We start from the raw sequence: 26,693 nt of genomic DNA, 5'->3' as shown, positions 1-26,693 counted from the left end.
TCAGACTGGGCTAGACTCAGTCGGAAGCATCAATGAAAGCTTTCATCACCCAGGTGTAGTTTCTGGAGGAGTTGATGAACTCACAGAGCTGGTGCAGCTCAGAATGATTCGAATAGACTCAGACACGGTGGCAAATTAATATACGCTGTTTATCAGCCTTCCTAAAGCCCATAAACATAGCTATTCTCTCAATAAAACCAATGTTAGCCATTTAGCAACGAAGCTAGAGTCTCCGGGCAGACAGAAGCCCTGCCCGTGATGCGAATCTGCGTCTATTGTGAATTGAATTTGATGCGCGAATGAAGCAAACTTTATATGCGAACAAATCGAGTAAATTCAAAATGTTTACTCGTCTATTTTTGCATGATTTATATGCACGTTCCGCATCTGGTGTGAACAAAGAATTAGGGAAAGGGCTAGACTAAAACTGAGATTTTCCAGGACCACACTCGAAACAACATAGCTGCAAATGCGAGTCAGGAGATGATTTTTTTTGTCATTATTACGAATTTTTAAAACAAATGTTTTAATGCAATAATAACGGCGTTCGACAAAAAAGATTAAAAAAAGTTCAAAAATCCGCTATCTATAATCTGTAATAATAACTCCTATACAGTCTCACAGCATACCTTAACATCTGTCACTCGATAACACTCGCATACCCTGTGAGAAAAGTCTAGTGGCTGGGAATTAGCTTTTAACAATGTTTGGTATAACATTAATGTTGTTTTCGTGTGTTTACAAGTTGAATACGGCCACAGTGTAAATGCACAGTACAGTTATGAGCTTATTGCCACATTATATAGTTATGATAATATGATATTGTTGCCGTTGGTGATTTCCTGAGGATAAATGCCAAAAAATAAAGCAACTGGAATAACATCATCCTCCTGTCATCCTCGTCAGTCTCAAATGAAGAGCTTGAGATGACATGATGACGTGTTTGTGTTGTAGTGGTGTTCCATTTCTCTGGGGTAAATTTTGAAGCCCTTCCCCTCCACAGAAAAAAAATTAATAAAAAATTGGGATTTGGCCTTATTGGCTTAATTTTAATGACTTAAATGTGGTCTTCGTAATCATTCCTATTCAGTTAAAGCTTTATAAGTACAAATGTTAATGCTTTTAACTGCTGTAGAAATGAATAAATAATTTACTTTATGTAATTGACAATGATGAATTATGTTGAATTCTAATTCAGTATACAGTTAAAGTCAAAATTATTAGTCCCCCTTAGATTGAAATTATTAGTCCCCCTCAGATGAAAAATAGCCTTCGGGCTAATTCTGGTGCATTGGCAGAAATGCTAATTAATGTACACTGTCCCTGCCAAATAAACAAATAAATAAAATAAATAAATAATTTTTTTTTTGTTGAATTTTTACAAATATTTTTCAAATGATGTTTAACAGAGCAAGGGAATTTTCACAGTATGTTTGATAATATTTTTTTCTTCTGGAAAAAAATCTTATTTGTTTTATTTCAGCTAGAATAAAAGCTGATTTTAATTGTTAAAAAACATTTAAGAATTATACAATAACTTTATTTCATTAACCCAATTACCCTAACCTGCCTAGTTAACCTAATTAACCTAGTTAAGTCTTTGAATTTCACTTTAAGCTGTATAGAAGTGTCTTGAAAAATATCTAGTAAAATTATACTTACTGTCATCATGACAAAGATAAAATAAATCAGTTATTAGAAATGAGTTATCAAAACTATTATGTAGAAATGTGTTGAAAAAAATCTGCTCTTCTTTAAACAGAAATTGGGGAAAAAATAAACAGGGCTAATTATTCAGGGGGGCTAATAATTCTGACTTCAACTGTATCCCCACTTCTACTTGTTCTTAATACACATCTGTTACTTTTATATGTAAATAACTACTTTTCTAATAGTATAGCTTTTATTTAACTTTTACAAGTAGCGTTCCCAACACCGATAAAGCAAACCCCCCTGTTTGGTCTTAAACTTTTAAGAACATTGCAGGGCATTCTGGGCTTCCAGTCAGTGCCTTATTCAGCATCCCTTTACACTGCTAAAACGCAGCTGATGGCCGCCTCAATAATTCAGGACTCTTTCAGTGTTTGGTCATCATTTTCATAGGTGCCTGTCTTCTGGGCTGTTTTCAACTGCTCCATCATGTTAGTATGAATAATAGATGTAGTATTATTTTACATAGGCGTTAAGTTACAGAGGGGCCGTGCTGATGTCCTTGGGCTATAATAGGGTGGGACACGTACAAAACAGTGACGTGCCCCAGAGGACAGGGCAATTGTCATTGATATCAGGCACACAGGTGGATGTTTTCAAGCTACTTGAAGCATTGGAAAATACCTACGAGGCAACAGTATGTCTTGCGTTTAATTTTGAAAACATCAAGTGCTTGATGTCTTTGTTGTTGTAGCTGTTTTCATAGACCCACCAGTTTTTTACTGTTAAATTGTACAGAAATTTCCTCAAAGGCTTATATTAAAATGAGATATGATTTAAAAATGTATTAATATTAATTTCAAGCAAGTTTTTTTATGGTTAAAAATCAGGCAAAGGTGGTGCTACCATCTTGATAACTGTACTGCAAAATATTAAATATTTTTTTGACTTGTTTTTAGTGTAAATGTTTAAAAACTCTTAAATTAAGGAGCATTTTCTAGACAAGCAAAAATATTGTCTTGTTTTTAGAAATAATCTGTGAAAATTAGGTGAGTTTTTCCTTTAAAACAAGCTAAATAATCTTACGTCAGAACAAAAACATGAATATTTAGCTTGTTTTAAGGAAAACTCACTTAATTTTAGCAAGTTTTGGATTAAAAATAGTTTTTTTGGCTTGTCTAGAAGATGCTTTTTTATTCAATTTTTTTTTGGATATTTGGACTTTAAAACAAGACAAAAAGAATACTTTTCATAAGAAACTTTTTATGCAGGTGTTAACACTATAATATGTTCCCTCTGCTGCCATGCTTACCGTCGCTGCAGGGTTAGTAAATGTGCCTGCAGCTTTTGACCGTTAGGTGTTACTTTACCCAGACTTCATCAGCTGGGCTCAGACTGCAGGAGTTTTAATATCGTAACCGATAAGAAAATCTGGTTGCAGCGCATACATGAGGAGAATCTTCTGCGATTTTTATCACCTCAAATCTTAGTGCACAAGATATGAAAACCACGGCACAGCACACACTACAGGATATTATTAAGATTATTGTGCCTGATGGAGCACATCACCTGATTGCAGTATAACTTGCTTTACCAATCATTTTTATTTATTACAGGCTAGGTTACAAATATTTGACCAACTGCCACTACATGCAAAGCACTCTCATGGGCTCAAAATAGGTTACCGTTTGCATAGCTGTTAATGGCGGTTTATGAAATTTAATAAATGGGTATATCCGCACGCAAAGTGAGCCGCTTATTATTTACATATGCATTTTAATAAGTGGATTATTGAAGAAAATAAAAGACATTGGTTATCAAGCATATTCTACAAAAACAGAACTGTTCAGCTTTAATTAAATACAATATAAATGCTTGTCTATTCATTTACTTTTAAAAAAACAGACTCAGTTCTGTTTTCATTTACAAGGTGGAAGTACATCAGAGGAAGAACGTATCAGCCTCCTATCTTTCATTATATGAGTACCTAATATGAGCAACATGTGAGTTATATTCATAAAAATGATAATGGAAGAGACAACAGTGGAAGTCATAAATAATTAAATTACAAAATGTAACCACATCAGTACATAACATGTAACTATATCAATATTTTTCCAAATATGTGCACTTTTGGAATATTTCAGCACATTATTTGGTCACTCTTTATTTTGATGGTCAGTTTGTTGAACTGAAGTTACATTGCATCTTGATGCCAACTAAGTCTTAGTAGATTATAAGTAGACTGTTAGGTTGGGGTTGGGCTTAGGGTTAGTGTAAGTTGACAGAAAGGTTATAATAGTTTTGGATTTTTCATTAGTTTTAGTTTCTATTTCTTTCGATTTTTTGTTTTCAAATTCCGTTAGATTTAATTAGTTTTTAGTGGAAGATTTACTTGTTTTATTAGTTTCTATATTTTGAAATTATTTAGTTTTAGTTTAGTTTTCATTAGTTTCAGTATTAGTTGTAGTTTTTTTCTAAATAACGATATATTCTTGGTGCAAGATTTAAAATCAACAGAATAAATATTGTTTAATAAAAACTCACATAAGTAGCAAAAGAATCTTTTGCTACTTATGTTTGTTTTTTGATCGTGCACCTGCCTTCAAGATTTTTCTAGATGTGCGCACATTTCTGTTTTTTGCTTAATAAAAACTCAGCCATACATTTTTTGAAACATGTATTCAGAGGACACATGAACACTATCATCTACCACTACCATACCCATCCTCAAATTCACATACAACAGCCCACAAGATAGCAGCCTTAAGTACAATATGTGTGCAAGGCTGCTTCTTAGGTTAGATACACAGTAGTGATGGGAAGTTCAGATCTTAAACGTGTATGTTAGAACATTATGTAGTTAACAATAGCAATTTCAGTCAGTTAAAACATCATCATGATCTGAAAAGTGTCTTACAGTATTGTTTTGCAGCCCAACGGAAGCACGATTCACTAATTTAAATTCCATTACGATTTTCTGGTAAGAAATAAATGTAAGTTTTTCAACAGATCCTCTCATTTAAGCCCTCGATTTACCCGCGCTGCAGTTTTGTTCAGTCACAGCAGGCTCTGTCATGTACTGTTTGTGTTTGGTTCACTGAATCACACATGCACAGTATTGTCGGTTAACTGCTTTTCAAATTTGATCTTAGTGTTTTGTAGTGTTCTAATTACTGAATCAGAGTATATATTGGATTATTTAAAGTCAGGGGGAGGGGGGGGGGGTATTAGGCTTGTTAAAAGTTAAAAGTGTTGTTTTTCTTGTTAAAAGTAGTTTGTGAATAAGTGCTTAATGGAGACGCGAGTCATTTCAAATGATTCAGTTCGATTTGGTGAACTAGTTCAACCAGTTCGCTTAGAAGATCCGGTTAAAAAGATTAGCTTGTGATCGGGATACAGAACTAAAACCCATCACTGGGCACAAACATGTTAAAGTAATATTTTAAAGTGTCTGTATTTATTGCTGTCACCGTGCTGCTGTCATGTCCACTCGTTGTTTTTGTTGCGGGAGCAACAGTAAGGATAACTGGAGGAGAACCAGCTCAATATGGCCAATGGCAGCAAGACTACAGACTTAGGTGCCGTACGGGTCAAAAACCTGTAGCACAAATTATAATTACTTCTTAAGTGCCTACACTAAGATTATGTATAAAATACATTTACAAAGACAAAAACGAACGAGGTTTTTGCTTGAATTTTAGTTAGTTTCAGTTAGTTTTGTATGCACACAATACAGTTTCAGTTAGTTCTAGTTTTTTAAAAAAAACTTGTTTTTATTTTTATTTCAGTTAACGACAATTATTTTAAATTTTAGCTTTCGTTTTTTCGTTAACTATAATAACCTTGGTCGACAAGTACTTGCAAAGTTTCTTACCTATATATACACCACATGCCAAATGCATAAGATACTCTTCCAGTTACCATTCACTTAAATGGAGATGTCTTTATATTCCTTATATAGCAACCATTTTTCCCAAACCTTCCAGAAAACATCCGTTTTCATCCTCAACATGAATTTCAGTTTTTGCATTACATGGATTTCTTTAATTATCTCAAACCACTGCTTATGATTCAACGTTGAGTCTTAAAGCCAGTTTTTTTGTCTTTTTGCATGACACAAGAAAAACCTTCACAAATATTGGTCACCTCTGCGTATAGTGCCCTTAATATCTCCCATGAACAAAATAGTCCTTGGTAGGGTTGTCGCATTACCATTAATTAATCTTACAATACTATACCAGCTGAATTATCATGATACCAAGTAGTATTGCGCTACTGTAATTCATAACTCAAATTATAAAGACAATTGTCAGAAATACTCTATTTTATGTTACAATAGGCTTACTTGAATGTAATTCATAATTCCCTTAAGGCCAAAAAGTATTATTCTCACCTAACTTCACCTAAAATTGATTCATTGTTTTTTGTTTATTTTGTAAACAACTGACCAACAAAAAACACATTAAAATAAAGATAAAAATTATACCAAATGAAGTTTGTTACAAAAGAGCATTTTTTACAACAACATTAGTCTATATGAAGTGCTCAAAAATTGTTTCCTGTTGCTATTTTAGGTTTTTCATCTATTTTTTTGCAGTCTTAAGTAACAATCCAAAGTAATTAAAAATGTCAAAGTTTTTTATTTAAAGTGGTTGTCGCTGTTGCTAATAAATCATATTAACAGAAACAGAAATGAATCGATTCAGATTTGCGTTTGAACTGAAGTGTTAGAAAACATTCAATAGGCTACCATAAAAGGCGCAAATTCTACACAGTTTTGCAACCTTATAAGGCTCCACACTGACTATTCAAATAAAATAGTTTATAGTCGCACAAACGTGTGAGCATTTTAGTGACTTTTCCACATGGAACATATCTATTGTATATAAACCATTAATGATGATACAACCATTTTTAAACTACAGTGGCACCGCCAGAATTTTTGAGCCATAGTATCGCGATACTACCATAGTATCTGTAAACCGTGCTGCCCTAGTCCTAGGAACTCTGTATTTAAACACTTCAGAAAAAAACTAGGACTGGGAAATTAATTGCAAAGTAATCGAAATCGACATTAAGAACCTATAATTTATCAACTTTTTCCTGGTTTTTTTTTTCTGATTACTTAACGAGTTTGAAGTCTTATGACCCTGCTCTGTTTATGCTTCTGCGTCAAGGCATGTATATAGTCCAGTGCAGAATCTGCATGGTCGCATACCACTTGCCATGGCTGACGTTGATGCTGACGTGCACCCCTCAAAAAACTATTGGACTGTTGGTTTTAGGCAATGTGTGTTTGAATATTAGTTGTTCATCGTTGATGTTCAATCAATAATCATAGAGTCAAGTAAGTCAAGTAATGCACCCTTTCATTTGTATCATGTGAGCATAATAACTGTACAAAACTTGCCAGTGAACCATAAGGACAACATTTGGTCCCACTTTATATTGTGGCCTTAACTAATATGTACTTACACAGGAATTAATTGTTTGTTAATTAATTAAATAATTAATTAAGTTTGTTACAATGTACTTATTGTGTAAATACATGTATTTACTGTGTACTTATGCATGATTATTACATGTATGTAATTACATCTGTATTTAACTCTTGTAATTACATTTGTAAATACACTGTTGACCATCCCTTACACCTTAACCCACCCTTAAACCTACCCATGCCACCAAACCTGTCCATAACCCGAACTCTATCCCAACTCAAAAGCACCACAAGTGTTCTTAAATACATTATAAACACAGTAAGTACATTGTATTTATTTTTTGATGTGAGTACATAGTAGTTGAGGACACTTAATATAAAGTGGGACCCAACATTTTTTTAATCGAGTTAAAATGTTCAATTAATCGAGATTTTGATATTTGATTTTTAGGCTAAATCGTGTAACCCTAGTATCAACATAATTAAATTATTCATACTGTTGCATATTTATGCTGTGTGATTGGCTCTTAGGATGAATATCGAGTAAAAATGCCTAGAGCTTATCATCGTTATAAGCATAAATGTAATTGTGATTCGATATGATATAGTTTATCGGCCCAACTTTAATTTATTTACAAGGTAATACCTTAACATCTATTATTTTAAAAAGTAAAAAAAAAAAGATAACAGGATAGATGCAGGCTCAGGTATTGATGTGGCAGGTGTACAGTTGATCTTTATCAACATCCCCTGCTCTCTTGTCCATCGCTCTGTCCTCCTCTTGTTCTGTCTGGTGTCTTTCTTCCCCGCTGTGTCCCGTTGACCCCTCCGTGGCCTTTTCATTACTGGCATTCCAACAATGTATTTGTGTAAAAAGGAATCAATTAAATTCAAATCTCTCTGAAAGCAGGCTTTGCAAGAAAAACACCAAGCGGTCAGTGTTTAGATTGTGCAGCCACTGCATCTTGTTTCATTTCTTTTCTTTTAGCTCACCCTCTACATGTTCAGGTTGTTCTTTTCTTATTGCTTTTTCTGTTTTCCCTCTAATAAATGAAAAATAAAAATAATAACAAATGCCCACAGCCTTAATTACTTTAAACAAAAAGCGCAACATGCTTAGACGACAATTTGCTCTTTTCTTCACGATATTTTCTTTTCATATCGCATCAATGTTTTTCTTTTCCTCCTTGGCCTTGTGTTCAGGGATGACCCCAGGTCGTACTCGCTAAGTAATCCACGCATGTTTGGAGACCGAAATCATTTTGTAATAAGAAAGAAATCCCAGTAAACAGAGATGTAAAAGTTTGGCCAAGATGGAGAGTCAGGAAATCTTGAGGCTTTTTGATTTCTTGGGCTTTTCTTGCTTGCGGGATGGGGGTTAGCAGGGAGAAGGAGGGGTGCTGTTTTCTTAATCCATTTGTCCCATTCCTTTGCAAGTGTTTGCAGAGAAAATCGTCTCTGTGTTTTTGACATGCTGAGCTTCGCAATGAATCAAACTGCATGCTCATTGTAGGGTCATCAGGAGATCAGACGAAAGAGAAAAAAGTCTGTGATTCATTTTTAAAATTCAAACAATCACCAAACTTGTATAGAGGTTGTCAAAGATTCAGGGAAAACTCAACTTTTATGAAAATAGGCTCATTTTACCGCTCCCCTCGAGTTCAGTTTTACCATTATTGAATTAATTTAGCTGATCTGAAACAGTTGACCTGCAGCAGGTGCAATGATATTATGCAGCACCTGAACATTGGCTAACTTCTGTCATTATAGCCAAATATAACCAATATAGCCAAATATAACCAATATTAACCAGAGAAAATACCTATCTGGGGACTATTTTACGCTTTCAGAAATAAAGGTACAGGAGATTTCACTGGGGCAGTACCTTTTCAAAAGCTACATATTTATACTTAAAGGGTCCATTATGGTCTCTCAAAGGAACTTTTTATGTACATTTTGGCTCTAATATGTGCCTTTGAGATACCACTGTAAACTCTTTGGGTACAAATATGTATCTTTTGAAACGGTACGGCCCTAGTGACAGCTTCTGTACTGTACCTGAGAGTGTAGGGTCAGCATAATATCAATGTGCCTGCTGCAGCAAAGTTCATAATAAGTGCCGTAATGGGAGTATAGTTTCTAGCCATATCAGTGTAACCCCCAGCGGTGGTCATACACCATCCGCTCGGTTCGAGCTGCGATCAAACAGGTGATTCTTTGCATGGGTGCTCTAATAAGGAGGTTAAAAACTATGGCCTCTAACATCTGTCATTAGAGCCCATTTTGTGGTCAGAAAAGTGGGGTTTCACTAGCTGGCCTCCATTAAACTCACCCCACCCCCAAACTCACCTCACTCCCATCCGGGTCATGGCACCAATGTAAACCTCCAGTCCTACACCAAGCTCGGATCGAATAGTGATTCTTTGCATGGAAGAAGATTGCTCGAACAGGAGGCTAAAGACTGCTGTGGACAGGGGGCAGCTGTGGTCTATTGGTTAAAGAGTTGGACTTGTGATCGGAAGGATTTAAGTCTTGGCTCCAGCAGGGATATTGTCCATGGTGGGAGTGAATAACCAGCGCTCTTACCACCCTCAGTGTTATGGCTGAGGTGAGTCCCTTGAGCAAGGCACTGATCCCCCAACTGCTTCGATGGGTTTAATCAAAGTCACTTTGAGGCAAGTAATTTTATTCGGCGGCCATCTTTGAAACGCCTTTCAGGCAGTATGCTCGGGCATTCTGTTTTATTGGGGAAACATCAAATTCTCCAAAACTAATTGCCAAGCTTATGATTACATTTCATATACAATTAAACAACAACTGTCTCTTTAGTTTCATTTCTAAATATTCGTGTCACACAAAATCTGCAGAAACTCATGTCTGGTCCGAGCCCCTCCAACGGAGAATTGTCATTCTATAGTGATCACTGATTGGCTACGGTACTAGAAGCCGGGCTTTTTTCACCATATAGTGATTACTGATTGGCTCATGTACTAGAAGACGGGGCTTTTATTTGCCATATTGACAGTTAAACTTTTCCCCATTCAAAAGTATACGAGTGACATGTCTTGTGTCTTCGATAGTCTTTGGTTTAATGCAGAGCACAAATTCTGAGTTTGGGTCAACATACTTGGCAAAAAATCACAACTTTCCCTACACAGAATTTTACTAGCTGGCTTGTGTTACATTGGCTTCTTCTGATTCTATCTATCTTTCTGTCTGACTACAGAAGGGTCAGGCTTTAAAAAGGAAAATAATTGAAATAATTTTTGAGCGAGATGCTAATGGTCTTATTCGATTCAATGATCTATGACAGCGGTGTCCAACCCAGTTCCTGGAGATCTACCTTATTGCAGAGTTTAGCTGCAACCTTGACCAAACACACCTGTCTTTAATTACAATGTTCTCCTTCAGATCCTACTTAGTCGGTTTAGTTGTGTTTGGTCTGTGTTGGAGCTGAACTCTCCGGGAAGGTAGATGTCCAGGAACAGGGTTGAGCACTTCTGATCTTTTAGCTAAGCTAAAAGTGCTTCGGCCTGACCTGAAGATCAGCTGAGTATATTTAGTAATTGAGTTAATAAGCCAAGTTTAAAAAAATGAAGTGTTCCTTTAAGGTCGAACTAACTTTTCATGCAAACAATTGAAATCTGAGTGGACTTGAAAAATTAAATTATATTTACAGTTCAGTTTGTTGATGCTTGCAGTGCAGAACTGACACACTTCAGCGTTAATTTCAAAGTAGATGCTGTCGTTATTATTATAGTCCTGTTTGACTAAATAATACCTGAAAGAGTGCCAGTGCGGAACATGTCAAATTACCAGGTCGTTGACTTGAAAAGACACCTCAGAAACATCTCTGATATGCTCCGCGGCTGTCACTGTAATTTAGAACAAAGGTGTATAAATGTTAATTGATTTTCTATTTATGGCAGATGTCAAGTACTATTTATAATGAAATTTCGCAAGCTAAAACTTGCGAAAGGAGCCACGTCGAGAGCCTTGTTCTCTCCTGCAGGACCGGAGCTGTGGATTTCATTAACAGCCTCACACCGCTGCGGTTTGATTCTTTCACAGGCTCAGAAAGTTAGCCGAGTCAACAGGATATCAAGCATGAATGGACTTCATTTCCCAGATATCCCCAGACCAAACATGGGAGAGTGCTCGCCTCCACCCCTCTCCCCGTGTGTCCTTTCAAACACCCCTCTTAACATTTTTCCCCTTCTATCTATCTCTCTTTCCCTCCCTTTATCTCTCATGTGGCTTGTGCAGATAATGAGACAATGGCGCTCCAGTGTTCTTGTAAGCCCCTGTAAACACGGAGCTGCAAGGAGTTCAAAGGATTTGTTAAATTATTGACATTTAATTGGAGGTGCTTTTGTGCCAGGCCGCAGCTCGAATGCTATTCGCCGGCCTGGGCGTCACCATGGCAGCTAATGAGCACAACAGCCATTCAGGCAGTCAGGACCGGAGTTGGGGCCTCCGGGGTCTCGAATACTTTCATTGTGTCACACAAGTGCTCCTGGACACGGATGAAACGGGGAGGCATTTTCCCCCTTTTTTTTGCGAGGGAAAGAAAAAGGAATGGAAGTGGCATTAGTGATATGTTGTGATTTGAAGAGGATAAAAGAAAAGAAAGATTGAATTGGATGTCAGGCCAGTATTGGCCTAAATATTGCTCAGTGGCTATGCTGTGCTATCTTACAAGACTTGTTTGTAGTTATGTCTCAGTCATTAATAAAAAATGCCTAAATATGAATAAAAGGGATGCAAAACAGACTGTACAAAAGTGCATGGGGATATAAAAGTAATCTGAATAGAATGATTTTGTGAGAAATTATTGAGAAATGTTTCAGCTTATTAATAATATAGGTGCTAGGATCTCTTATATCCAACACAGGCTCATTCTAAAAATGTAGCCCTATATACGTTTCTGAAGATCGTGAATTATGTAGCCAGAGTTACGTATGGCTGCATTTTGTATTTAAAACAAACGTTAGGCGGAACTATTAAGCCATTGCTTTTCAGGTCAATTGGTGCTTTTTAAAATACTATTGGTTGGGTTTAGGGAAGGGAGTGGATTGGGGGATTGTGGCTTGGTCAGTCAGTCAGTAAGTCAGTCAACAACGGCCTCTGGAGGATTGAAATTTAAGATCTGAAATAGCGTGCACAGCAGCCTCCTCTGGCGGATTTGCGAAAAACAAAAACAGCAAAAAACGTAGCTCCTTTTGTCATCATGGACAGGTGAACGATTGACAATTTTATCGTGGCCTGGTCGAGAGGGGGGGATCATCAAGCTGCATACCTCCATTGAATATAACTTACTTGCTTGCAGAAAAGAAACGATATGTGAATGACCACCGTCATTTTTGTGATCTCCAGCAGTTGGTCTTCTTGCACAGGCATCCTGAATTAACCGGATTTGTTGACAAATAGCTTGCGGATCCATTCCTTGGCAGTTTGTGGGTCCTTCACTGGGCCTTTTTTCCTTCGAAAAGAACTTTTCAAAAGCATCTGTCTGTTTCTTATGTATTTTGCTGGCTTGTGGGTTAAATTTTAGCACTCAAATGACAGAGATGTAACCAAGAAAATAGGTCATTTTTTAAAATAAAAGATTTTTTCTAAATAAAAGATCGTTCAAGCTCAGATAATAAAAAAAACGCAAATGATTCATTTCTGTGCGGCCCTGTACCAATTTATCCACGGACTGGCTTTGGTCCACGGCCATGATGTCTGTAAATGATATTTTACTAAATATTTTTCAAGACTCTTTTATACAGCTTAAAGTGAAATTTAAAGACTTAACTGGGTTAATTAGGTTAACTAGGCAGGTTAGGGTAATTAGGTAGGTTATTGTATTACGATGGTTTGTTCTGTAGGCTATCGAAAAAAAAATAGCTTAAAGGGGCTAATAATTTTGTCCCTAAAATGGTTTTAAAAAAATAGAAAGCTGCTTTTATTCTAGCCGAAATAAAACATATAAGACTTCCTTCAGAAGAAAAAATAATATCAGAGATACTGTGACAATTTAACATAATTTGGGAAAAATTTAAAAACGAAAGAAAATTCAAAGGGGGCTAATAATTCTGACTTCAACTGTATATAGTTTTAATAATAATTTTTTTATGTTTGTTGTATATTAACTGTTTTCAACTGCTAAAAATTAACAAAAAATACAGATTAAAAATGCATGTAGTTTATTTCTCTATTTATATTTAGAATTGCATTGTTGACCAATCTTGTAAACTGTAATTATGTTACCAACACTGAAATGTGATTAATTACTTTATTCAAAAACAGTGAGTAAACCCATTGACCTAAAAGTGACAAGTTTGAAAAAAGGTCAGTAAACCCATTATAATTGGGAACTGTTAAGTTTTATAATTATGCACATAGTTCATTTAAATAACAATTCTAAAGCAACAGGTTTACTCAGTTTTTAAAGTGAAGTTAACTAATTGTTTTAAAAGCTATTCAGATGAATGATGGTAACACTTTAATTTGGGTCACAATTCATGCTATTAAACGTGGCTTATTATTACCTGTCTATTATTAAGATGTTAACTGTTCATTAGTAGTTAATGTATGATTTTATTCTACATGTCTAATCCTACAGAAAACTTAAACCAGCGGTGTCCAGTTTTAGCTCCAACTTGCCTCAACACACCTGCAAGGATGTGAAAGCCTAGTAAGAGCTTGATTAGGGGGCCCAGGTGTGTATGATTGGGGTTGGAACTAAACTTTGCTGGACACCGACCCTCCAGAACTGAGTTTGGACACCCCTGACCTAAACCTTACTTCTACCTAACTAGCTATTAATAAACAGCTAATTAGTAGATTATTAAGTGGTGTTAGTTAATGGTTTGTTAATATTGTGAATTGTGACCTAAACTAATGTGTAGATAATAGTTCAGACTACAGTGAGTCCTATTTCATTTAGTTTTAAGTTTGTCACTTGTCATTCAGTTTGTAAGCGTGTATATTTGAAAAGATAGTCTATCGAACACACTCATCCTTTGCACTCACCTGAAAACACATTCAGTATCAATCTTCACATGCAGAACATGCTCTAGACTCGTCCCTCTCCGCATGTCCCTCTTCCCTTCTGCCCCTCACACCCCAGTCTGCGCACCCTGACCTTGCGGCGAGTGCTCGGGGGTCATGGCGCGTCGCACGAACGTGCCGAAAATGCTGTTTACATAGTCCTTAAGTGAGATGACATTACACTGGGACACATGGCTTGGCAACCCCTCGGCGGCAGAGAAGAGCTCATTTCCATAAGCCCTGTCTATGCTAAAAAAAAACAAAGAAGGGATGAAAGAACGAAAAGAAGAAAATTTGTGCTCGTTTGTGTGGAGAATGGTAATTGAATTGAGCCGAGGTAGAGGACAGAAGCGTGAGGGCAAAGATGACGTTTTCTGCTCACCACCACTGTACTGCATAAAATACAGCAAACTGCTTACTAACATCTATCAATGTAAAGTTGATGCTTAATAAATAAAGTATTTGCTTATACTTAATAAATGATTTAAAGTGTGTATTTATTATAAAGTGTAACCCACAGTGTGTATATACAGTTAAAGTCAGAACTATTAGTGCACCTTTGATTTTTTTTCCTTTTTTAAATATTTCCTAAATGATGTTTAACAGATTCAGGAAATTTTCACAGTATGTCTGATAATATTTTTTCTTCTGGTAAAAGTCTTATATATTTTTTATTTTTTTGGCTAGAATGAAAGCAGTTTTAATTTATTTTTTTTTAAATCCATTTTGAGGTCAAAATGATTAGCCCCTTTAAGCTATATATTTTTTTGATAGTCTACAAAACAAACCATCGTTATACAATAACTTGCCTAATTACCCTAATCTGCCTAGTTAACCTAATTAACCTAATTAAGACTTTGAATGTCACTTTAAGCTGTATAAAAGTGTCCTGAAAAGCATCTAGTCAAATATCATTTACAGTCATCATGGCAAGAATAAAATAAATCAATCATTAGAAATGAGTTATTAAAACTATTATGTTTAGGAATTTGTTGAAAAATCTTCTCCCCATCAAACAGAAATTAGGGGAAAGAAACAGGGCTAATAATTCAGGGGGGCTAAAAATTCTGACTTCAACTGTATATAATAATAATATAAAATAAAAAAATATGCACACATTTGTTTATATAGGGCCAGGCATAAATGAGTACATGTCCTTCTGATCTTTTTTTTTTAATGAATACCTTCTATAGGATGCTATACAATACATATTTGGGTCACATTTTACAATAAGGTTTCATTAGTTAACTTTAGCTAATGCATTTACTAACCTAAACTAACAATGAACCACACCTGTGCAGCATGTATTAATCATAGTGCAACATTTACTAATGCAATATTAAAATCCTAACCCGTGATTGTTAACAATAGATAATGCAGTGTGAGGTACTATCAACGAACAACTTAATTTCTATTTACTAACGTTCTCAAAGATAGAATATGTATTGTTCGTGTAATGAATATGCATTGTTCATGTATCAAATCATATCATTGTTTGCTCATCTTAGTAAATACATTAAGTAGCATTAACTACACTGTAAAACCTAATAAGTTAAGGTAACTCAAACCATTTGAGGAAACCGATTGCGACAAACCATTTAAGTTCAAGTACTGTGAACTTTATCCCTTTGAGTAAAAGAAGCAATTTGAGCACAGTTAAACCTGATAAATAAAGAGAACTCAAACCAAATGAGTACTGTTTGAGGAAACCGATTGCTACCATCCATTTGAGTTAAAAAACTAATCTATCTGAGTACTGTGAACTTACTCCATTTAAGTTGAAGTTTAACACCTTTAACACTGAGTTCAAAACTCTTTTCAAATGAGTAGAATTAACTTTCAGTCAATTTTGAGTTAACTACACTCATTTCATTTGATTAAGTTGACTGTTTTAGTGTAATACTAACTTATTGTAAAGTGTTAACAATAAATGTACGTTAGTCAATACCAAAAGCAAAACTAATCTAACATTTATTTATTCATTCATTCATTCATTATCTTTTTGGCTTAGTCCCTTTTTTAATTCAGGGTCGCCACAGGGGTATGAACCGCCAATTTATCCAGCACGGTTTTTACACAGCAGATGCCCTTCCAGCCACAACCCATATCTGGAAAACATCCACACACACTCATTCACACTCATACACTACAGACAATTTAGCCTACCCTATTCACCTGTACCGCAAGTCTTTGGACTGTGGGGGAAACCGAGCCCCGGGAGGAAACCCATGCGAACGCAGGGAGAACATGCAAACTCCACACGGAAATGCCAACTGACCCAGCCGAGGCTCGAACCAGGGACTTTCTTGCAGTGAGGCGACAGCACAACCCACTGCGCCACTGTATCGCCCTAATCTAACATCTATCTTAAATGAATCTAAAATAACTTAAGATCACTGTTCAAGAAATAGGACAGCCCAATGAATATGGTAGGGAAAAATCTGAAATAAAGTTTTAATAAAGAGGAAAGAAAGCATTTTTTTGCAACACCTCGTGAATAAATGAATTAAATGTTTAATAAAGCTGTTTTATTATATATTAATATAAAACTTATATATTATTAAAGTATATACTCATGTACTGTTATACCAACGCAATCTGTAATTTGTAACTTTTTGAGTTAGTGTCTAATTCTTATTTATTCATACGATCTAATTTGAATAATTTTGTACAATTTGTTCATCACCCAATGACGATTGAGTTTAGGGGCGGGGTTGGGTGCCACGCCTCCTTTTTAAAATCATACATTTTCATACGAATTAGCCACTAAACTGACAAAATGTAAAATACTTACGTTTTCTTGTGGGATCAGGCTGGTTATACTGTTAAAACTTTGTGTGTGTATATGTTACCAGCAATGTGTGAACTCCGGCATTCTGTAGAATGCCTAGCAAACGTATAGAATGCCTAAAATTTAACGTATCCAAGGATGAAATGTTTGTTACTTTATACATTGCCTAAGCATTCTATAGAAGGCTGAGTTGCTATGCAGGCAAAGTCTGCAACCGGCCTACTACCATTTTGCCCACCACTGATGTTGGCGGTGGCACTTGGGTTGTTTTTTGATGATGGCGATTGAAGCACGCGAGTGTTAAACATCATTGTACAAGGTTCCACTACCCACATCACAGACAATATTGCCATAATTCTGTGCAATTAAAATGTCATTCTAGTCTTCCCTGCTGCAACAAGTAGCTCATTTTAGTTGTGTTCTGCTTGTTTTCACCAGTAACAACATTTCATCTTATTTATTTAGCAAATCTTCACTAATTCGTGTGCGAGACCAAAGTGCCAAAGACAGTTTTTGTGTGAAAGAAGAAAATTAAGTACAATTCCAGTCTTACCTACTGTAACAAATACTTCAATGTCAGATCTGATGTCATTATTTTTCCGGGAAGAACATCATATTCTTTATTTCATATTCATTTCACTTTAAAATATGTAATAATCAAAGGGTTTTGTTGTGGTCTTCTAGCACTTTGCCTAAATGTTACTTGTCATTCTATGTAATACCTAAGAATTGTATAGAATGCCTTGGAAAAGTGTGCAAAATCTTTTCAAAAAGCTGATATTTCATACTTTACCTGGCGGTTCACTCCTTTGTGGCGACCCCAGATTTATAAAGCAACTGAGCCAAAATGAAAATGAATGTATGAATCATACTTAACCTAAAACAATCAGGCATCCTCTTATTTTTCCTAGGCATTCAATACCGGGATTTTACACATTGCTGGTAACATATATATGTACTGTACTGTATATTCAGTATACAAGTACACACTCTGTAACTTGTATATAAAGTATATTTTTATTTACATTTCTTATCTAGCTTATTTTTCTTATTAAAGTGTGTTTTATCATTGCAATACACTGTGTATGTAATTTTTCATAGAACATTTGAGTCCACTTTCTGCCATTTGAATCCGCTGGTCTCCAGTAAGGCTTTTACTACTTGTGCTGCCTTTTTTTTTTTACAAGCCAAAGAGCTCTGATCTGAACAGTTAACAATGCTGTTTGCATGGAAGGGCTTGTATAACTCTATTGTAAAGTTAAAGAGCAAGTTATATGTTCTCAGCTTCATCCTTTAGGACAGCAGTGATCCCTTCTGATAAAGCTTTACAGCTGAGGTTAAAAACTGACACTGATATGATATTGCTTGATCAGAATGTGATATCCCACTGCTAACTGGAAAGCAACCAGTGTGGGTGAATTAGTATCACCCTAAGGTTTTTTTTTCATGCAATCTCGATGCAGAGGTTTCCAGTTGTTGGCCACATGTGGAACCACTCTGGTGCGAGTAAGACTCTTGTTCTGCTTTCAATTTATGCCCTTCCTCTGTGATTGATAGTTTTGAATTGGACCAAATATGTTTTAATGCATTAAAGAATTTTGGGGTTAGAGGAAGTGACAAAATAGAGCCTCGGGTGTCATCACCTATGAAGCAATAGCCTGCCACGGTTCGCAAAATTTCTTTTTTTCTTTTCACTCAATCAGACTACTAGTTTATACATTTTTTTCAGTTTTTTTATGTATTGTATATATGTATATATATATATATATATATATATATATATATATATATATATATATATATATATATATAGTATATATGCAGTATTTATACAGTGTATATATATATATATATATATATATATATATATATATATAGTATATATGCAGTATTTATACAGTGTATATACATATATATATATATATAGTATATATGCAGTATTTATACAGTGTATATATATATATATATATATATATATATATATATATATATATATATATATATATATATATATATATATATATATAATTTTTTTTTCTTCAGTTTTTCTTTGAAAACCCGCTTATTTTTTCAATAGGACTTGTAAATTAAGGCATAATGTAATACCAGCAGGTCATTTTTGTAATGGCTTGATGTATTGGAATGAATGGTCTATTTGCGTTGAAATTATATAATGAAATGAACAGAAGAAAAGTCTACAGAGTTTTTAGAGACATTCATCCAAAACAGACCGCTTGCTTGGTTAAAAGTCAATTTAAAGACATCAGTTACCATGCAAAAATAAAATGATAAAAGGAAGCCAGTTTCAGTGTAATAAAGGTTTATAATGTAACTACATAAAGGACATTGTGGCAGGCTTAAATTCATTACTTACAGAAAACAAAGTTTTTTTCTATGAGATAATTATCAAATTGGCGATGCGGTGGTGCAGTAGGTAGTGCTGTCGCCTTGCAGCAAAAAGGTCGCCGGTTCGAGCCTCGGCTGGGTCAGTTGGCATTTCTGTGTGAAGTCTGCATGTTCTAATCATGTTTGCGTGGGTTTCCTCTGGGTGCTCTGTTTCCAAAAACTTGAATTGGGTTAGCTAAAATGTTCTGTAGTGTATGTGTGTGTAAATGAGAGTGTATATGGGTGTTTCCCTGTAATGGGTTGCTGTGTAAAATATATGCTGGATAAGTTGACGGTTCCACTGTGGCGATCCTATATTGATAAAGGGACTAAGCCGAAAAGAAAATGAATGACTGAATTTATAATTATCAAATTACAAATTAAATTAATTAAACAGTTAAAGACAGAAGAAAAAGTCACACTTAAATGGAATTTTACAGCATAAATAAAACAATTTCTCTTCAGTGTTGATAGTAATGTAAAGGTTATTATCATTAACTAAAATTAAAAGTGAAATCAATTCTAATCACTTAAATAAATATAACTGAAATAAAGTTTTAAGGCAACTTTAATTTACCTTAATAAGGACCTATTATACTCCTTTTAACAAGATAAGTCTCTTAAGTAAATAAGTAAAAGTAAAATAATTTTCTATCTCTAGGATGTCACTAGAGTGTGTATGTGAAGTTTTAGCTCAAAATACCAAACAAATATTGTTTTATAACAGTTTGAATCTGCCTCTTTGATCCAAATTGTTCTGCTTTGGTGACTTTAAATTCAAATGAGACTGTGCTTTTTTTCTAAAGAGGGTGGAGCTACAAATGCCTATGTGTCAGAATAGCAGCAGATTTAAAACATGACAAACGTTATCTCTGTGAAAAACTGAAACTGTCAAAAGAAGTGGCTCAGCAAATGTCAGTCTTTAGAGACTACCGTGATCAGTTGAGCATCCTTAAACTTCACCTTTATAATGCCTCTTAGTTGCTGATATTATATTTAGCAGGTACGGTGTGAAGACTCTAATGGTAGACAGCTGCTTCTCATCCAGGGCTGTTTATGCTAATGAGCATGGCTGCACATTATATTGTTTCAGCATCGATATTGCAATGTGTGAGTCCACAATTGTCAAATCGCAGGATCTACATTACAGTTGATCAGACATTACAGTTCAGGACATAGTAGAGTATTTATTTCCATTTGTATTTAAGGCATGTGACCTGTGTAAGCATTTTAAAACCAATTTAAGACATTTGGGCACAATGAATTTAACATTTATAGCTTAACAATGACTTGTACATTATATAATTATAAAAATAGTTTTATTTTACATTTAATTATTTAATTTCCATTCCTGAATATTGTTTGACTCATTCATAAATCATTGTTTATTTCATTATTTCATTAAACTAGTTTTTTATGCAGTTACACTCCTCTACATAATTCATTCCAATCAGTCTAAAATTACTGTATGATTTCTTAACAAATAGAGCTAATCAACTCATCTGGAGTCATATTGCAATCTACATTCACCGGCCAATTAATTAGGTACAACATACTAGTACCGGGTTGGACCCCCTTTTACCTTCAGACCTGTCTAATCATTGTGGCATATATTCAACAAGGTACTAGAAATATTCCTCAGAGATTTTCATCCGTATTGACATGATAGCGTCATGTAGTTGCTGAAGATTTGTCAGCTGCACATTTATGATGCGACTCTTCCATTCTACCCCTCCATTCCAAAGGTGCTCTATTGGATTGAGCTCTGGTGACTTTGGAGGCCATTTGAGTACAGTGAACTTATTGTCGTGTTTGAACTGCAGCAGATTGTCTTGACCATGGCTACATGCCTTAATGCATTGAGTTGCTGCCTTGTGATTGGCTGATTAGACATTTGCGTTAGCGAGCAGTTGGACAGGTGTACCTAATAAAGTGGCCGGTGAGTGTATATTGCAGTACAAGAAAAATAATGCAATGTCAGTTTCTTTCTTTTTTTTTTTTAAATGTTGTACAGCCTTACAAATGAGCTAGAAATCATCATAATGACCTAAACTTTCCACCTCTGATGACACAAAATGGAGAATGTCAATCAAAGTGTTTCTACAGATTTATCAAGTGTGATTATACTAAAGAGACTTAATACATTTTTACAATTAGAGGCTGGCTATATTCATACAGTTTAATGTATAAACGAATTATAAAATTGTTTTTTTTCAATAATAGGTCCCCTTTAAGTGGTCAAGGAAAAAAAGTAAGTTATTTAGTTAAACAATACTGAAATAATTTTAACTTATACAGTAGAACAAGCTGGATGTTATTACAACGATAAGGTTAAGGAGGGCATCAACTCATTTTTTTAAGCTTTTGGTCTGTCTTAAACATTTCAGATGCTTTTTTCCCGCTCCATCACGTCTCATCGTTTCCTCAACGTATAACTCCGCAGCACAAAAACAGCATTTCTGCGTCTATGTGTTGAAGTGTTATCCATTATGCTGCTCTTCGTCTTTTACACCCACTCTTTCTTTCGCACATCTGCTCATTCAACAGCAGCTCTAAACCGAATCGACAGCGTAAATGCTGCATTGGATACGTGAACTGGGCAGCAGATTTCACGTGTATTTGAAGCTACAATGTCAAGCAAGTGTTCTGAGGAGACTAACTGAGTTCCTCTCACTCCTATCTAGTTATGCTCAAAAGTTGTCGTCTTGAGATCTAAAGCTTTCGAGGCACAGAGGATCTGCTCTGTTTGCCGGCATTGTGATATAATCTCTGTCGTTGATTGATGCCATTCTAAACGCTGTGTTTTAAGTGATGGTGCGCGGCTTCTTTTAAGCAATCCACTGTGAAGATTGCGCTGATGATAAGTCATTCCACTAATTGCTATGAAATTAAACTTTGCCATCTAAGCTGTAATTACTTCTAACTTATTTTATATTCCTCTCAAGTTTACACCTCTCGCCCACTCAAGCTCCTTCTTCTGCGTCTCCTCACCTCCCCGTGTGCCACTGAAAGTCTGACATCTCTCTCTCTCTCTCCCGTTGGCGCGTTCATGCAGCTGGCCGTAGTGCTGAAGCGGCACTTTGAAAAACCCAGTGCACACAGCAGTTGTTGTAGCTGGGACGTTTATCGGATTGCGAGGGAGTTGCCCTTGCGGGGACAGCGGCAGCTGTGCGGGCAAGATCCTGTCGATCAATGCGGCTCTGCATTTGCATTACAGTGCATGGTTAACTACAGATCTGAGCATCGATCCCATGTGCTGAAATGCACTCTACTGGGCCAGGCGCTGGGAGGAAAGAGAGCAGCAGGAGAAGAGAAGGAAGGAATCTGAGATGAAAGATGCTGGATGACTTTGTGCGTTAGTCTTAAAGACAGTTACGTATGAGGTTTAAATGATTCTGATGCTACAGGTTAGAAATATTCGCATGACTAGAATCGTCCATACATTTTAGAACATCTTGGTTTAAATTTGCTTGAAATCTTATAATTGTCAGTTCTTAAAAACACATCTAAATAATAATAAAAAATACACTGAAAAATGCTTTTCTTACTATTTTTTTATCTGTGTTTAGTCCAAATATCTAACAATTCTTAAAGGGCACCTATTTTACCCCTTTTTAAGATTTAAGATAAGTCTTTTAAGTCTCAAGAGTGTGTCTGTAAAGTTCCTGCTCAAAACATCCATCAGATTCTTTATTACACCTTTCAGAATGTTGAAATTTTCTGCTCTGAACACAATGTAGCTGTTTTTGTTGCCTGTGCTTTTAATGCTAGTTCTCTCCGCCCACCTTTCCCACGTGACTGCATCAGATAAACAGCACAGTGACAGACATGGAGGAAGCAGATCTCATGTAACGTTTGTGAGAAATGCAACTTTTGAAGAAAGATGAACTTTTCCAATTATTATTTGATGGATTTGTTGTGGAGTTAATTCAAGCCTTTCTGCAATGATGAGTTGCATACAATGTCGTTACAAAGTTCACGCACACAAACACACTTTAAAACTGCAAATGTAACAGGATACAAATTAATATCCAGTGCTGTATGAATATCCGTTTTGTTAATGTACAAAATTAACCTAATTTAAGTCCACTAACTGGGATTGAATCGTCTTCTTTTATAATTGTACTTACATGCAGCTGATGAATTAAAGTGATTTTACCGTCTTTACCTTAGTTTAATACAAGCATACACTGTTTTAAAAATGTTTTAAACTTGTAAAACTCTTTCTTTATCATATTTAATGATGATTGATGATCACAGAGAGCTGAACAGATTTTTTAATCCTGGTTGCTTTGAGCTTGTCCTGTCTTGTTGATATGATTATACATGTTTCTACAGAAACACGTTAAAACGTGGCTGTCAATCAATTTCGTGGGCAGAGAAACTGCACTCGTAGGTCACGTTGTGGTCAGCCTCATTGTAAGGAATTTGTGGCCTATTTTAACGTCAGGAAATTTAAAAAGAGAGACTTGTTGTCCTTTGTATCACCTCAATATGACTGTGTACATACTAGGGTTGGACGATGTTGAACAATTTGACATCGTACGATGTCTAATGTGAAACATCGCAATGGACGATGACATCATTGTCATATGTCGGAGGTAAATTAATTATTTATGAATAATCAATTAGTAACGAATTAATTATTTGTAGCCTTCCATTTCAACTACCTGACTCGCATGGTCTTTGTTTTACCCATAAATAAATCATAACTAAATAAAGATAAGTTACCCACAAATTACCACCTGTCAATCACTTTTTCTGCGGGAGGTTGGTCGGTAAAAAAGGTGCACAACAAGTGTAGTAAGTGAAAGTGAAAGATTGAAGCAGTGTACTAATGTTGTCAAACAAGACCGAAGAGTCGTTAGAGAGACAAGATTAATTAAACATCATGTCCAACAACTTAAGAGCGACGCTACATCCTTGATAAACTGTTCGACGTTCAAATGCGTTTTCAGTAAACAGAGGGCTGTTCAGAAATGCTAGGTAAAACACGGTGTGGATGTGGATAATTTTGGTTCTAAAATGACATTTTAATACTAAGACCTTTGAGTGTAAACGGGGCCTAATTATGTACTTTTCGCATGTGGGTTTGCAACGGGGGTGGGGCAGAGGATTAGCGATGCCGGCTCAACATTGTATTGTTTATTGGCCATCGGTGATGGACAATGGCATCGTCTATTGGCATCGTCTACTATACCCACACAGTTTTGTCTAAAAAGCCTTTAAAAGAAGATTTTCATTATAAGTGCCCTATAAATTTTACTTAAAAATGCAAAAAAATTGTTTACTAGGGTTTTCACAGTAGGGGCTGAAGGAGTTCTGAATTTTAAGTGGACTTTTATGTGATTAAATTCAGGTCGATGTTGACTGCCATCAATAATAGTCAAGATGTAATTGTTTTGCAGCATGCCACAATTTACAATTTCTTTGCAGTACACAATATACAAATGGTGTTAGACAGCTAATAAAACTAATAAATTAAATAAATATTTAATTTAATTTATTAATAAAGTTAATAAATTAAATAAATGTTAAATAATTTGGTGTAATTACTGAGTAATTGTAGCTTTAAAAAAGTACATATTCCACTGTTTAAGAACAATGCAACATTGGCACTGACTTTGGCCAGTGGAGAAGTGGTCGTGCCCAACTGAGCCTGGTTTCTCTCGAGGTTTTTTAATTCTTCACCTTCGCCAATTGGTGAAGTTTTTTTTCTCGCCACTGTCGCCACTAGCTTGCATTGTTCAGGATCTGTAGAGCTCCAAATCGATGGATTGCTCTTCTTGATTATTAAACCACACTGAACTGAGCTAAACTGAGCAGAATTTAAACTCTGAAAACTGAACTACACTGTTTCAATTTACTACAATCTTTTATGTGAAGCTGCTTTAAAACAATCTACATTGTAAAAGCGTTTTACAAATAAAGGCGAATTGAAAAATTGAATTGAAGTGACTAATTTTCGTGCAAAATAAATGCCCAGTCAAACACAGAACACTGCATGGTCTACTGAGAATGTAACGGATACAAATAGTTTTTGTGCAAAGGTAATGCATATTTTCATCAGCACATAAAACTCTGATTCATATCAAGTGATTTCAAAACAGCAATACTCACAAAAGGGATATTTGCTTTGTTGAATAACAAAACAAAAATCATTATTAGCGAATCACATTTCTTTTCCAGTGTTGCATGCATTCAAACGGCTACCATCTGCTCTTTGCTGTCTGGTCCTCATGTATAAGGCTGCCATAATCGCAGTCAACATCAATCAAAGAGCGTCATAGCAAATCATTGACTAGTTGACTAGTCAGTACAACCCCTAAATAACACTGTGAGTGTCTGTTTGTTAAATTGTTGTGGAGTTGTTTTTTTGGTGGAGTTCACTTTCATACTGCACTTTTTGTGAATGAACCAGAAATTGTAAACAAGACCATGTTTGCTATTGGAGAGAAACCATTAGCTGCGCTGTCCGAAAAATAGCAACTGATAAACTCTTGCTCGTATTAGGTCTTCTGCTAACACACGCTCTTTATTTCATATGTAGATTTGCTCAAACAGAGATCAGAACATTTGTGACTATCTGTATAATACACATTTTTAGATGTAACAGTGGACAAGTTACCTCAGACCAAGACAGAATAGCCAAATACTGCAACACCTTTTTGTTTTATCCATAAATAAAACAGCACGACCCAAACTACAGGATCTTGATAACTAAAAATATGCAGAACTTTCTGTAAATGTGTCAGATTGAGGTTGGATCATATTCACATCCAAGAGGGAAACAAACTTGAGTTCCATTCAATCAAACCAAACAAAGCAGGTGCATACACCCTTAGTTACACCTAACCACCACAAGATTGAATGCTATAAATATAACTGGAATAAAGTTCTGTATTAAAGCCCTTTAAAACATCTGTTTTTATGTTAACACTGCAGAGTATGTATAGAGCGTACATGACGATAATTAAATCATCAGCATAGCGTGCATGTACTACTTATGTGCACTGCTGGATATTTCCAGCTTAGTAGAGCTTAAGCGAGATGCGCATAATGCAAGATCAAGAAGATATAGATAAATAAAGACTGCGAGTAGCATCACTTTCACTTGGTGATGTTAAGTATGTTTCTAGTTTGTTGTCACATGTGCCAAAACTTTCTTCAAACAAAGAGAAAACTGAATTTGTCTATACTTGTCTATAAATCACCAAATGGACTAGCACCTCAATACATAACAGATATGCTCACTAAATACAAAACTAATAGATCACTCAGATCTTTAGGATCAAGTAAATTAGAAATTTCAAGAGTTGAGCCAAAGTAAAACTCCTCTTTCAGTTACTATCTGCAGAGTAAGTTACCCATTGCTTTTTTAAATGG

General features: G+C 35.4%; 1 protein-coding gene and 1 long non-coding RNA gene across 5 annotated transcripts in view; one reads left to right on the top strand and one right to left on the bottom strand.

Moving 5' to 3' along the window:
• Positions 1–26,693, top strand: part of dacha (dachshund a) — a 302,853-nt gene that overhangs the window by 58,959 nt on the left and 217,201 nt on the right.
• LOC147838917 (uncharacterized) lies at positions 1,768–8,138 on the bottom strand. The gene is made up of 3 exons (XR_015520609.1): positions 7,212–8,138; positions 4,307–6,808; positions 1,768–4,192 (listed from the first exon to the last, which is right to left on the bottom strand). It is a non-coding gene; the product is annotated as an uncharacterized LOC147838917 (long non-coding RNA).

The sequence above is a fragment of the Danio rerio genome, chromosome 21 (assembly GCF_052040795.2).
Source record: "Danio rerio strain M-AB ecotype USA chromosome 21, GRCz13ab, whole genome shotgun sequence".
NCBI classification, from domain to species: domain Eukaryota; kingdom Metazoa; phylum Chordata; class Actinopteri; order Cypriniformes; family Danionidae; genus Danio; species Danio rerio.
This window is presented reverse-complemented; position numbering and strand designations above follow the sequence as displayed.